The sequence below is a fragment of the Mastigoproctus giganteus genome, chromosome 7, assembly GCF_048544385.1.
Source record: "Mastigoproctus giganteus isolate SK-2022 chromosome 7, ASM4854438v1, whole genome shotgun sequence".
In the NCBI taxonomy this organism is placed as follows: domain Eukaryota; kingdom Metazoa; phylum Arthropoda; class Arachnida; order Uropygi; family Thelyphonidae; genus Mastigoproctus; species Mastigoproctus giganteus.
In genome coordinates, this window is record NC_143581.1 from 73,860,211 (window position 1) to 73,873,782 (window position 13,572).

General features: G+C 35.5%; 1 protein-coding gene across 1 annotated transcript in view; it reads left to right on the forward strand.

Moving 5' to 3' along the window:
• LOC150082997 (uncharacterized) overlaps positions 1–13,572 on the forward strand; it is a 173,366-nt gene that overhangs the window by 87,235 nt on the left and 72,559 nt on the right. The gene's annotated exons all lie outside the window — the stretch shown is intronic.

Sequence of the window (13,572 nt, forward strand, 5' to 3'; positions counted from 1 at the left end):
TTCGCCATCGCTCATCATGCAGTGAAATAACCGCTTACGTCAAAGGGTGTATGTCGGTTCCACAATTGTGTTTAATGTTGGAACCCGCCACAGCTATATTGCTTCTAAACAGGAGCGATGATGAGAATCATGTACGCGTTCCAAAATTTCAAAATACAATCGTATTTTGCTTTCATTATTTATCTGTTTTAACGCTTTTAGTATTTATCTGTATATTTTTATTTCTATCTATGCATTAGCTTATATTCTTCATAAAGTTTCCGTTATAAAGTTAGTTTGTTTTGTCGGTAGGTGAAAGATTTATTTTAACACGCTTATTCCCGAAGCACAAGGCCCTTTTACTAATGTAAATCACGTCAAATCGTAAAAATGCATAGAATTATTACTCATTATTATTCCCAAATATTACAATATTTTGGAATAATAATACGATGGTATTGCAATCAAAAAGAATAATATGATGGTATTGCAATCTCGTAGGAGATTGCAATATCATCGAAACAGCTATCAAACACCTACTGCAAACAAATTGACATTAAGACTTCAACAGATATGTTGAAGTCTTAATGTTACTTAACTTTAAGTAACATTAAGTTACTTAAAATTGAGTCTACTCTGGCTACGTTTCAGTAGTCTCGCCAAATAATATCTCAGGTTAGTACTGTGGCTATAGGACACTTCAACACCACATAGCCAAATTCAATGTGGACGCAACTTTCGACATAGAAAAATCAATATGTCTTGCTATTATAAAGAGACATTTTCTAGGCATAAGCTTTCTAGAACTTTTATTTTAAAGTTCAATGGCAATTAGCCAAGTATATAAATAAGAATTCTGTAAGGAACGATCCAATTCTGATTTCAACTTAGTGATTCAGAGATTTAAAAGTATTTTGCTGGTCCTTGGTATAAAATGTACTCGTCCTCTATAGATTCTGGATTAAGAACCACTGTCCAGTCTACTAAAACTAACTATATACATATATTCACTGCATAAATTGTTAGAGAAAAAAAACCACAAATTTGCAATAGTGTGTAAATTCATCAAGCAGTGTTAGAAAAAACAGATACAACTAACTGCCTTCAGAAATACACTGCTCTAGTAGAATAAAATGACCATCCAGAGAACTTCCTACTGCGAACAAGGTTATTTATTAAGTAGTTATATTTCCTTAAAATTTACTTTAATCTAAAATAAAAAGAAATAAATTTTAAAAAATAAAATAAATATATATGTCGTTTACATTTAATTTGGATAAACCGTTTCAGCTGTACTGCAAAGATTGCTGTACCGCACACATTGTCTGTGACCTCCTGTTAGTAAACTGCAATTAGGTTTTAGGAGTATCAGGCCGTTCACGGGCCGATCTGCATGTTTATGGACTAAAAAACTCGGGATAAGTCAGGGATAGGGAGGACCCTACTCCCTCCACCTGAGAACGACTAACTACAGCCTCCATTGAAGAGGAATCGGAAATTCCTCGGGTCACCGATGGAAATCGAACCATTTATTTATTAAATAAGCAGCTTGCTATGTAAGCGCAGAATTAAAGGAAGTTTGTATAATTTAATTAACAACCTTCTCTTGTTCTTCTATCTTTAACACTACGTGGTATCTTCCTGTACCACTCAGTACTTTGTGGTACTTCCTGTGGCACAGGAAGTACCACAAATCGCCTGTGAATTATCCGTGTATATTCTTTTAAGAAATTCAACATAAATTACACTCTACACAAGTTAAAGTGCTTAAATTTTCACTAAGATTCATTGACCTACGCACTATGCCACTAAAAGGGCATACCTCTTCATATGAATTGTAACGTTACAACAAATCAGGTAGACATTACCAAACCGATGATATATAAATTAAATTTCTCAATATTAAATGGAATATAAACAATTCACTCGTCATTAGTTCTCAATTTCAAAATTTCTCAATATTAAATGGAATATAAACAATTCACTCGTCATTAGTTCCTCTTAATATTCTGAGATAGCTGTTATTACTTGATTTGCAGTTAAGTCACACTTTACTTTAATAAATAAATACAGTGTTTTCAATCCTATCATAAAATACAGCAAAATTCCTCACAATGTTCAAGTTTTGATGCCTTTTACACACATTTTCGTTTCAAATGTAGCTATCTGAATGTCCTAAGTTCGACTAAGTAGTGATGGCGCTGTGATCTGTTGAGAAAGATGCGAGGAGGGTTTCAAAAGTTCGTGGCCTGAGTATAAAAGATAGTGATAAGTGATACAGTGTTAAAAATTTCTTTACTTAATGTATAACACTTCAAGCAGTAATCCACCAAATTTCATGCAGTTTCAATAACGTCTCTTTTTTTTTTTTTTTTTTAATTACAGGTCCTGAAGTCAACAAAGTTGTGTGAATGAGGAAAGATGGACAAAATCAGTCACTATGCAGTCATCCAATATTTGGGAAAAAAGGGACTAACGCCAAAGGCAATTCATGAAGATAGGGTTACAACGGGAATTTCAAGGGTATTTGCCGTAGGCGAGGTGTTAATAATATTTTGCCACCCGTTGTACCGATTACACTTATTTAAAAAAAAAGGAAAAAGAGGGGGGGGGAAGAAACTCTCCCAGTAAAAATTTTCCGCCCCTTGTACAGGTTACATACTTTAAAAAAATACTTTGTCCCCCCCCCCAGGATTTTGTTACCCAGATGCTGCACAACCCTTGCACCCCAGGGTTGAAACGCCTCTGGTTATAACGTTGGGGGAGGAGGATGCCTCTTCCTATTCCATGGTTAAGAAGTAGGCAAGCAGAATTTAAAAGAGAGCCTGGAAGATAAACACTGTAGAAGATCTGCAACGTCCATCACTCCAGAAGTTGTTGATAACGTACATGATCTGGTGATAAGACTTCGATTAGTGAACAGTTCGGCGTCTTGGGCATTTCATCTGAACGTGTGTAGCACATAATAATAAAGGTTCCTACTATGATAAAGGTGTCAACACGATGGGTCACAAAGTTATTGACAACAGATCAAACCGCACAAAAACTGCCAAGTCAAGTGTACAATTACATCGTTTTTAAGCAGATCCAGCAAATTTCCTTGCAAGGTTTGTGATCATGAATGAGACGTGGATCCATCGCTCTCAGCTAGAGACATAGGCAGTCCAAATAGTAGAAACAAAACTTCTCCCTCTCGAAAGAAAGCCAAGTCAATTCCTTCTACTGGCAAGGCGTTGCATCTGTTTTTTGGGATGCTGATGAAGTGTTTCTAGTGGACTACCTTTAGAAAAGGCCAGACAATCACAGAGGCATATTACGCAGACTTCGTGAGAACAAAGACAAACGACGAGGAATCTCAGCAAAAGAGTCTTGTACCACCATGGCAACGCAATCTGTTACTGACATGGCTGCAATGCATGAGTGCGGCTTCGACATCTCGGACCAACCCCATATTCATTACATCTAGCACAATCGGACTTTCATCTATTTCCTAATTTGAAAAAATACCAAAAGTGGTTGGCATCCACTTTTGCACCGACAGTGACGTCACTGTACCGCAGTCGATGCATTCCTGAAGGCCCAAAAAAAAAAAAAAAAAAACTTTCTTTGCAGCTGAAATCAATGCATTGCAGCATCTGTGGCAAAAGTGACTCCTCCAAAGGGGAATCAATACACTCTCGATTATGCCTATCAGTAATAAACAGAGAAAATCAGGAATATTCTTAACACATTTTGAAGGGATATAAATGGCTGTTAGAGGGCAATTACTTATATCCTTAATTCCATTTTTGAAAACATGTAGGTAATCGATATCTGAGAGCGAGCAACAAGAGCAAAGCACTAGAAGAAGCAGTAGGAAAGGATTTACTCTCCTTATTTATAAACTAATATGAATGAAAATCTATTTATTCACCATTATTGGTGTCGCCCCTAGGAAGCCTATCAGCTAAGGTGTTTCATACAAAGATTTCACATAATTTTGACCCAACATAGAAAATTATACATTTTTTTTTACCTATTTATATTTAACATAACAAAACACAACATACAATTTACGAACTACAATGCGTAGTTTTGTAGGTGTTGTAGATGCACTTAGTAACATACGAGTTATTTACTCGCGGTTATTTATAGCTTTGTAGTAAGTAAATAAAAATCAAAACAATTATTTTCACAGACTGTCTGTTCGATAAATTCTTCTTATTTGTACTAGACACTATTATAAATTATGCTTTACAAAACTGCTGGAGGTTAAGATACGTGGTTTCAGATGGCTCCATCTACTTCAGTTTTGGGGTAGTTAGTCTTGATATCTTCCGATAACTAAGTGAACTTACTTAGCTATCAGGAGAAATGACAACTACAGGCCTGACGTAGCCAAGTGGTCAGGAGCGAGCACCCTTTGAGGGGACCGTGGTTCAAGCCCGTAACTGCTAAATACGATTGTATTTATTATCAACTCCTCTGACCTGGTCGTGCCGGAGTATGAAAAAGAACAATAACTGGCTTACTTGAGTATTGATGCAATTATATTAACTCTATAACCAGATAGCCTGCTTGCGTGTCCACTGCAGCCACATCAATTTTTGCTGTCTGATGATGATATGAGATGATCTCGTATCATTAATGAATAATATATGAATAACATATCATCAATGATGATGATATTAATAATACAGTTACACCATGGTAACTTCACTCTCTGCAACTGAAATGACTAATTCTGTCGCTTCAAAATGTGCTCAACAACGTTGGCTTTAATCCATCCTTTTCGACAAGCATAATGACAAACGTCTGACTTCACATGCTGTCGTGTTCTCCTTTTTACTTCTCTTCAAACTCCACGAACTTCTTACAACGCTTCAACAAAACCGCATATTCGCATTAACTCACGATTACATCGTCTAGAGGAAGAAAACAAATAAAGAACCGCATATAATAAAAAAACCTAAAATCCATATAATTCTTTATCCTTTTTATGGAAAGATTTTCACAATACTGTCAAGTTCTTCGACTAATTAAAATTATACAAAGCTGCTGTGAAATTTGCGCTTTTCATTTTGAGGTGAATTTTCCAAATACATTTAAAAGAAAATTCTTCAGGGGAAAAAAAATCATAGTTATTAAATTTTTTTAGCCAGTACAATCTAAGACTAGGGTTCTTCATATGTTTACTGCATAATGAATGCATTTATTAAAATCATAAAGGTGTTAAAATCATCAGTATGCATTTTTTTTAAACTAAGACAAACATCTACATAAATAAGCCAACTGCGATGCTAGACTGACTTTCCGATAACGAGCTGATAACTTACATTTTAAAATTATATAGATTCTCGGGAACTGTCTTTGAATTCGCTTGTTTTAACTTTAAAGTTCGACAATGGCTAAAAAAGCCGACTTTTTTCTTCTTCAAAATCTATAACCAATTTTATTTAAAATTTCTTGAAATACGTTACTTTAGTGGCCATCCAGCAATAATCTTAGATTTACTATTTAATTTATACGCTTAATCGCCAAGTAGATCTTGTTCCTAATATTATACCCTAAATCACATTTAAAATTCATTCACTTTAAAAGATGATTTCACTCGAATACATGATTAATGAATAAGTGCAGTTTCTTTGAAGCGCGTTATGCTAAATTAAGAAAGCACTCTGTCATCTCTAATGTAATCAGAATGTAGTGCTCCCCCTCCCCCCTCATCTCATCCATCTTCCTTCCGTTACCGAGATGATTACTTGGGTGATATCAGTAGCAGATTTATCATTTTCTTCCTTCTTTCAGGATAACATGTTTTCCAGTCAGACGGCACCAGCTTAAAGATAACTTATATCTAAAACAAATTTCCCCAAAATACCAGTAGTTGTCGATGGTGCACGAAAATTAAACCAGATAGATATTTAAAGATGTGAAAAATCACAATGACTTGACACTAAAGAGTATAATGTCCATAGAAATCGAGAACCCATGACAGTTGAATATAATTTAAGAATTTTCTACAATTATGATCCGTCCATTAACCTGCCTGCCTTCGCAGGTAGCACGGTGGTCTAATCCTCATCGTGTGGCAAAGACGGGGTTCGAATCTCATCAGTGAGGCCAGGAACTTTTATGAGCTTTTTTTGACATCACTGCAGAGTTAGTCGGTATCGAGAAAGGATAATAAAGTTTATTCCCACCAGAAGATTCAAGTGTTTTTGTCCAGAAAAACAGGCAAACTGACCAGAGAACCTGCGCAATTTACAAACAAAATACACTTGGATAAACTGTGCCTTCTATGATCTCAGTAAGAGCTACCGCTCTTGCAATTCATACTAAGATCATAACTCATAAAGTGAAAATGCGTGATTTTCCAACCTGACTCTCCCTCTGTAGAGGACATTCCTTCAGATGCAGTTTATTCGACTTTAGTCTTCCCTGTTTTCAGCATTTTAACCTCTGGTTGAAATGCTGAAACCTAAAAATAGGAATAAATGTATGCAAGTAAGTCAGGGTCGGATTAAGTTCTTCTGCTGCTATAAACAAAAAGTTTTTGCCGTCTCTTTTACAAAGTTGGACTGGGACAGATTTGAAAACTAGCTTAGGAAAAAAGGATACGCGTTCGAAATGTTCTGTTTTAAAAAGGAGCATTACTAATAAGGCCCTTAAACAAGATCCAACTTCACGGTGGTAAAAAGAAAAAGTGTCTAATTAAACAAAAAAATGCTATTAATTAATTAGGAAAATTAATCTGCTTTAAGAGTAATTTCCGCTCAAATTTACAGTCCGACCATCCCTCCCAGTTTACACTTAGCAGAACTAACTGGGTCTAACTTGAATCTCAGTCTTTACTTATCAGTTTAATCCAGATAAGACCTGTGTGTGTGTGTGTGTGTGTGTGTGTGTTAAAAAACTACAATCGGGCCACAATAGGGTCGAAAGTGTAGTTGCTAGTAAGGTGTGTGTTCTATAACCTCAAAGCTTTGGAGATATGAGCATCTGACTTAAATATCTCCAAAGTTCTGAAATAGTTATCCATTCCTGTATCCAAGAATGGTTAGCTATTTAAACCGGAAGAACCCCAATATATTCTTTGCGAACAGTAACAACTGCAGAGAATACGAGGAATTGTCTTTATACTATCCCTTCCCCATTTAGCAGTCAACAAAAAGCGAAGACCCATTAGAAAAATAAAAGGAGTTCTGATCCATTACAAAATTTCAATGCTCATTTTAGGAGCATTTGTAAGAAATTTTCATGTCGAGGAGTTGACTTCTTTTGTTATAAATCGTGAATTACTACTATTTGCTAACGTCTGAAATATTTAACACCGCGTATATTTAACTAACTTGTTTTTCCTCTTGAATTCTACGTTTCTTCAGCAATGATGCCAGCAGCCCCCTTCCGACAGAGGTCTCCCAGTACCTCTTCTACCAACTAATTTGAAAGAACTTCGTATTCCCAATGATGAAAGAAAACAAACACCAACCGGAAAGATATGTTCCACAGAGTAGCAAAGATCTACACCTAACTGAACAAAGTGAGCTTTATAACCACCAGATGATTTAAATCTATTAAAGCAACGTCAAGAAATCAAGATTACAATTTGCTACCTGTGTTACAAGAATTTCATATTTAGAAAAAACTGTCCGTCATATGGTGTGCAGAATTCACTTTTACGTGCTTAAATATACTGACGAAAGAATTTTGATTTAAACACAAATCTGAACTGAAGAATGGTGGCTATGCATTGATTCATCTGAAGCAAATTTAAAGGCAGTTTTAGTACATAAAATTGCCTTTACATTTACTTGCCTATTCTGTTGGAATGAAGAAAACTTACGAGACTGCCCCAAGTATTCCATGCAAGCAGATATAAAGAATATTGCTGGCAATTATGTAGTGATTTGAAGGAAACTTAGGAGGAGGGATTTCTCATGGAATTATATTTCCACAGAGACGAAGCGTCAAAGCATGTAGTGGACTTCAAAACCATCACCATGGCCCAAACGTTTCGTTTACAGAAGTCCAGGATCAAGAAGATGCTGATCATGTTTTTCAACAAATAGGGTGTGATTCACAAGTAATTTGTACCTAAAGGGGAGAGAGTCAGAGTCAACTGCATTTTACGTAAAGGTGCCTTCAAAGACTATTGAAGTGCATTTCCCAGGTGAGACTGCAATTTCGAGAGAAAGGCAGCTGATTCTTGTTGCACGACAATGCCCTCACCCATTCCGTCTTCACTTATTGTGAAGACATTTGACAAAACATTTGCATTTTACAGAGCAACCATTCACTACTTTCCGATCTAGCAACAGCGGACTTCTTCCTCCCTCCCAAGGTGAAAACTGCCTTCAAAGAAAAGAGATTTCAGGAAGTTGAGAATATAAAGAAAAACGTAACCGCCAAACTGAAGATCATCGCTTAAAAAAAAGACAGCGAAAGCCTTCGCTGTCTTTTTTTTTCAGAAACTTTTAGAACTGTGTAATAAGTGTACATACTACAGAAGGCGCAAGTTCTATGCCATCATTTTCTGTTCTCGGGAGAACTAGTACTAGGCTGGTCAAAAAGTTCTGAGAACAGGTTATAAAAAAGGAATTAATAAATCACAGAATAGCTTATTTTTATCGCTTAATTTCCTATAAAATAACATGAAAAAAAATTGCATGGTAATATCTTATACAGTTTCTGAAATTTAATATATTTTGGCAGGTGGAATAGAACGAACATCCAACAAATCAAAAATCGTTCAGTAATCAACTTTTTTGACCAAAGGGCGGAAACGCTAAAGAAATCTAGGTAAGAATGCAGAGTGTTTGGAGATTTATCAACCAGTTAAGTTGAAAGATGGTCGACAGAGTTCAAAAGAATACGGGAGTCATTTGAAGATGATCCAATGTCTAGTCGGCTACATGAAGTAATCAATTCTGAAACAATTGCCATCGTTAAAGAAAAAAAATCCGAAAAACAGAAGAATTAAAGTGTCTGAACTTGAAAAAGTACTTAACATTTCTTATGGAAGCATTTTAACAATAATACTGTGTACATGAGCATTTGGGAATGTCTAAAGATAGCGCAAGAAGTTTCCAGAAACCTTTCCATTCATGACAAACATTACAGGGTGGATTCATCAAAAGAGAATTTAAAATTACTTACTTAACCACTGTGAGCAACCGAAAGCACAGACCTCTTTCGATAAGAAAGCGCTTGGCGCACGAGCTCCCACAATTGTGCCCTTTTGAAATCCGTGATATCTTTGCTACGTCTCATAACTACTACTTTATAACTGGGACTTGGACACAACCAGATGCAAATTACCACTGCTCTAGCATACGAAGCTCTTAGCTTTTTATACTGCGAGCTATGCGGCATAGTCCATTATGGATGGGGTGATCATAATTCAGTGATCACTGAGTGTACAATATATACTCAATATAATTGAATAGAGTGTTTTTGTTGTAAAACTGGTACTGCTACTACGGTATTTCCTTTATTTTCTTAAATTCAAAGAAAATTATTCACCTCTCAGGGCCGTTCAAATGAGTAAGAATTGATGATCAACATGCAGGCAGTAAGCCTAACGATGATAAAATTTACTTCTGCAAATAATAAACTTTCGGCAATAAAAGGGCGAATTTTTAAATTTACACGCAAGCATAAAACCTAGGAACGGTCCTTGCTCCTGATAGCTATCGTAAATAAAATACCATTAATTACAAATTATATTAGAGTATTAATTATCAAAAACCCAGTACACCAAAATTACAACAAAATTTCATTAAAGATATTTAAAATAAATTCAGTACAAACTTTCAAATTCGTTATCCTCATACCTCAGGCCACTGTCAGATTTCGGTAAACTCATCTGGCAGTTGTACAATATCATGTTTTCTATCGCTGCATAGACAAAATCTCTTACTGTGCAACTCATATACAATGTACACTGTACTACCGGGACGCTTATTATGAACAAAACGTATTTATTCAAAGAAATGAATAGCGAGTTTGCCCGCCTTTAGCTGTAATGACAGCTTCAAGGCGTGGAAGAAGACTTTCTACAATTTTTGCTATAATACCTTGACAGAATCGTCAATGTATTCTAGACAATTCTGCGTGTCCTACATTGACAGAATTTCTGACCGATTTACATCAATTTAGGGCCGGTGTGCATTTGTTTTTGTTACTAAAGCTGCAGCTCTTCATTGAACATTCATTCTTTTTGTGTTGTGAAAACACTTATAATCTTGGGTCTGGCCATTCACAGCTCCAAACTGAGATTCTATAGGGCAGTGGTTCTCAAGAGGGTTTTTTTCTGGTGGCCGCACAATCCCTTTTTTATTAAGACATTTATTTTACCGTTGAATTGAGAACCACTGAGAACTCTAGGGTCTGATGGCAAGATGAGGTAACCAGAAACTAGATGACTAGGGTCTTACAGTGCGTCGGCTCCTGTCACTCAGTATTTTATAACTACCTGGTCGTTTCTTCGGCTCAGCATCAACACTGAACTTCCTTTTTTTTTTCCAGCACGTTCCCAACTATCGACTTTTGAATTTTAAATTTCTGAGCACTAGCACCAACATGCCTTTCCATGTACTCATCGTTCCACGCATAAGTTTTCAATTCCGGGAAACCATGAATCATCTTAAATACCAAAATATTTTCCTAGACTCGTAAAATTTTCTGTAATCAGAATAGTGTCCCATAACTTGCGGATAAAAAATAAAGCGCAACGCATGCCTTAACAAACAGTGCGTCAGTTATACTACAAAAAAAGTGAAACAAGTTTCTTAAACCTATCTTCTTATATCAGTGCGCAAATAAGTACAGAAGATTCGCTGCCGATTTGCAAACTGCTGAGGAACACTTGCTGTTAGTAAAAGGGAAGTTACTGTATTAATAAAGGCATGAGTGTTCTGCTCTGTTAGCTAAATTTATGCACACCTTTCTCTTTTGGTGAAAGTTTAGCTCGTGCACTAATTCAGAATTTCAGCTGAGGTACTCGGTATGCAATACTAAACAGTTGAGAAAAGGACGAAACCAGGGAGGGCGATATTATATTACCCTCCTACAACTATTCCAAAAACACATTTAGTTAAAATCCAGTAAGATATTCTTATCCATGAATCTCTGCGACAGCAAATGATGACCAGATATAGCTCCCGATCACTGCGCGAAGGAAGCAGCAGTAGGAGCAAAGTCATTACTCCGTGTCGCAAAGATCCATGGGTAAGAGTCTCTTACTGAAGTTTAACCCCACATTTTTATATATTATACTCCTGCGTTACCCGCAAACAAAACAACCTTTTCTGCACTAATCAATTTAGCGCAGAAAAGTATAATTATCGCTGCATATATCGGTTTCGTGTAGACGCCTAAAAATAACGGAATTATTAAATTTAATTTGATAATTCCGGAATTTTTAGCAGTTTAAATTTTAGCTGGGTAAATTAAAAAACTCCAAATTAAATTTTCTTTGTCGTTTCAGATAATTAAATTATAAGATTCCATATAATCGTGAACGGTTAACAGCTACAGGTTACAGTAAACCACTGTAGAAAATAAAATTATTTTTACATATAAAGCTTTAACCGTATAATGTAACTGCATAAATTAAAATATAATATCAAAGACAAAAAAAAAAAAAAAAAACTTTTGATTAAACATTAATATTTATTCTGTAGGTAAATGTACATAAAGCTACCTACCATTTTCCACGTCATTGCTATTCAAAATATTGTTTCTCGCCAAAAGACAGCAATCATAATTGCCAAAAGATAACATTCATAATTGCCAAAAGATAGCAATCATAATCGCCAAAAGATAGCATTCATAATTCCTGCACTAGAAACAGCGAAGGGCAAGCCACTGCACATATAGTTACTTTAACTATATATTTCGATGCAGATGTTAATTTAAAATATTAAAAATATTTTAAATAAACAACTTGGTAAGAAGCTAAATAGATTTTAACATTTACTTTATACAAAATTTGCTGATTAATTTTTGTCACCCAATTGAAATAATCGTTGCTTTTAAGGTTCCCGGGTTATAAGGTTATACAGACGTCCTTTAAAGGAACGTGTGCACATTTCGGAAAATTGGAAAACTTCTAATTTTATAAACTTAAAAATTAATAATAATGAAAAACTTAAGAACATAAGTTTACCTTAAATTTAAAAATAATCCTGACATAGCTGGACTTAAGCACTACAGTACGTAACAGAAAACGAATTTTAAATTACAGGTTGAAGAAATTTGAATTACAGCTCCTTTTTCTAATAAAATCGATTTCTAATGCTGCTACTGTTGTATTTGCGGGTTTTGGCACAAGGGCCTCTTGTGCCATAATGTGCCTGTTCGTGATTTACTTATGACTAACGTTTCTAATGCAAAATATCAAAAATAATTTAAACATGTGTGGTTACAATAAGTAAAGTATAGTTTGATATCATCAAAAATTGCTATCAAAAGAAAAACTTCTGAGACCACTTGAAAATTGCTTAAATATTTAAAATTATTGCATTCTAAAGAAACTTTTCTGAAGTTTAGCAATATAGGGAAGGAAGAGGAAAATAAAAAAAACATGTCAAGAGCACGTTCATCCACTAGCATAATTTTAACGTTCAGAACCTACTCATGTGTGCAATAACCATTTCAAAGTGCAATTGAGATGTGCACTAATTTAGGAAAAAACCTGGGAATAACCGAGCTCCTGGCAGGTGTATGGTAAAATTATAACGTGCTTCTTGAATATCATTTACTGGCTGGCCATCATCGACGATAGGAGAGTTATCTAATGTATTTGAAGAATAACGACGCCCAACAGGGGAAAAAAAGTAATCTTTTCGAGACGAACGCTCGATCATTAAATAGACAGCCAGCAGCAACTAAAAGTTACCTCAGCAACAAAAACGAACTCTCCAACAAAATATATAAAAAACGTAAGATAGGATTAAGAAAAAAGTGTTTGATTCGCCTTCAAACAATGCCCCAATTGGCGACCTTCCAAATATATCTCATCCCTCCAGAATGCGCCAAAGGATTTTTTTATTACTTTTCATCGCAAAAATGCAACGTAATGTTATGTTTTACACATGGATGGGGAGATACCGGAGAAGTTTAAAAGAATCTTTTAAAAGTCACAATTTAATTGTCTGAAACTAATTCGTTGGATTTTATATACAAAGTTGGCGTTAATTACTCAAGATGTTGTTGTTTGGTTTTTAGGAGCATTAGCAACTAAGGCCATATTGCTCCAGGATATGCGGCGGTCATTCCTTAACCTTTCCGCATCCTCCGTATTTGGTGGTGACGGGCTCGAACCCCGGTCTAATCAAGAAGCGTGTGCTACGCACTGCTGCTCCTTCCCACCTGGCTACGGAGGCGCCTAATTACTCAAGAAAAAAGATTAATTAGAGAAGAGTAAATATAAATTGAATCTTTTACTTCGTAAGCACATTTGTGACCCAATAAACACTTTAACCACACGTTTTTGTTACGTTTTCCATTACTTACTGATTTGCAATGTAATAACGAAGTTACATTGCAAAAGTAATAGAAAAATTTATGAAGTCTGCAAAAAGTATAGTTCTATGGTAACAAACTTTT